At 46.2% G+C, this 2,320-nt stretch overlaps 1 pseudogene; it reads left to right on the forward strand.

Annotated features, from left to right (window-relative positions):
• The first annotated feature begins 1,803 nt into the window (after window positions 1–1,803).
• LOC101350680 (60S ribosomal protein L38-like) lies at window positions 1,804–2,020 on the forward strand (annotated as a pseudogene).
• The last annotated feature ends 300 nt before the right edge of the window (window positions 2,021–2,320 follow it).

The raw sequence follows: 2,320 nt of genomic DNA on the forward strand, positions 1-2,320 counted from the left end.
GCACTTGTACTTCCCACATCCATGACCCTAGAAGGTGGATGAAGCCATCACCAACTCTGCCCTTGCAGCCCCAGGAACTTGGACTTGCTGTGACCCCATCTGTATAACTACAGAGAATTCTTTCCAATCTCTACTTTGCTTTGTTAACACCCAGTTCACAGCCTGGGGTGGCTCCTCTGGGTGGTGGCAGCTAGTCAGTGTGCTCAAAGTGTGGTCCAAATACTGGCAACATCAACATCAGTTGAGAGCATGTATCTGTCTCCACTGTGTCCTATTGAGTCAGAATCTCGGGGATGTTTTAACAAACTCTTTAGATTGGAGAAGCCCTCAGAGGTAGTATACTGTGTGCGATAAAGTCTGAGAAGCACTTATCTAGGTCACACATCCATACCTGAAAGGAACTGGGGAAACAAAGCATCAGACATTTCAATGTCTCTAGCAAGAGGTGGCTCAGTCTCTCCCCAGGCTGACAAGGTGGGGAAGTCCCAAGACAGAAGAAAGTCTTCAGCTGTGTCAGGGGCTGGGTTTTCTAGAGAAGCAAAACCAGTAAAGTGTATAAATATATATTTATAGAGAGATTTATATCAAGGAAATGGCTCTCGCAGTTGTAGAGTCTGGAACGTCTGAAGTCTGTGGGTCAAGATAGAGGCTTCTCCTGATTCACATAGCTGAAGGGGCTGGTGAACCCCAGATCAGCAGGCAAGACTGCAGGCAAGCTGCCAGCTCAAGTCCCAAGAACCGGAGGTCAGATGAACAGGAGCCAGCTGCAAGATCCAGTGTGAGCAAAAAGCCCCCGAGCCCTGCCAGAATGTCCGCTTATATTTGGATGCAGGCCACACGCCCAAGGAAACTCCCTATCAATTGATTGGCTGCTCACAACAGATCCCATCATGGGGGTGATCACATATCAAATCTTAGCAGGGAAGTGATCACAACATTGTATGACTGCCAAAACACTGAGAATCATGGCCCAGCCTGGCTGACACACAGTCTTAACCATCACAAGCTGTTTAGTAGCCGAAAAGAATGAAAGTGTCCCCTACAGTTGTTCTTGGAGTGTTGTAGCTGAACTTTCTGAGGTTTATGATGACTAACCAGTGGAGTTTAATCTGCTTGGTTAAGAGGTATCTCCAGGTTAGCTATCCCCAACAACCCCCCACATGATTAGTGTCCATCTCTCTTTGTGTCCTGAGTGATCATGAGTGCCCTCCCTTTATCCACCTCCTGTTTTCTTTCCTCTCCCTCCTCTCCCTCTCTGCCTCTGTTTAGTTGCCTCCTGTTTCTTCTCCTCCAACCATTTCTAAAGTTGATTTCAGGTGTCTTAAGATTTCAGGGAAAAGGAGAGCTGTTTTTCCTCTAGTAAAGGCTGCAGTAATCACTGACTTGTGGAGTTAATGAAGCTTCCTGGCAAGCACTTTTTCATCTTTCAGGCAGGCTAAGATATACACCCAGAGCTTGCTCTAGGCAAAGTGTTGATGCTGAGACATTGATTTTTGGTGCCCCTAGGCTCTCTTTCAGTTTCTTTCCCCCTCGCAGCTTCACTTGTTTCTCTTTCATCTTCAGTCACCAGCTGCCCTCCCTACCTCCACTACCAGTCAAAAGTGGCTCTTGGGAAAGAACGATATCCTTAACGACTCCGTCTGTCAATAATACACAGCATTACCTCTCTGAAAGAATTTATGTGTAATGGTTCTTTTCTAGGGAGGAATCAAAGGTTTTGTTCTTGCTTTCTTCTGGCCTCCTCGCTTCTTGCCGCTTGCTGTGCTGGTCCGCACCCACCTCCCTGCGCGCGTCGTTGTCGTCATGCCTTGAAAAATCGAGGAAATCAAGAACTTTCTGCTCCCAGCCAGGAGAAAGGATGCAAAATCTGTCAAGATCAAGAAAAACAAGGGTAATGTGAAGTTCAAAGTTCGGTGCAGCAGATACCTTTATACCCTGGTCATCACAAAGAGAAGGCGGAGAAACTGAAGCAGTCCCTGCCCCCAGGCTTGGCAGTGAAGGAGCTGAAATGAACCAGACATGCTGATTTGAAAAGTAATAAAATTAAATTTTTTTTTAAAAAACGTTTTGTTCTTGCTGAAAACAAATTTCAAAAACATCAATCACTTGGAGAAGTTATAATTTGCATCTGCTTGCCTAGTGAATAATGGGGTCCTGATCATAAACTTGGTCTCCCTGGGTGGTGCAAATGGCTTGACTACTAACTGAAAGGTTGGAGGTTTGAGTCCGCATGGAGGTGCCTCAGAAGAAAGCCTCGGTGATCTGCTTCTGAGAGCTCAGAGCCTTGAAAACCCTATGGAACACGGTTCTACTCTGCACA

This window comes from Trichechus manatus, unplaced genomic scaffold (assembly GCF_000243295.1).
Source record: "Trichechus manatus latirostris isolate Lorelei unplaced genomic scaffold, TriManLat1.0 scaffold00222, whole genome shotgun sequence".
Taxonomy (NCBI): Eukaryota; Metazoa; Chordata; class Mammalia; order Sirenia; family Trichechidae; genus Trichechus; species Trichechus manatus.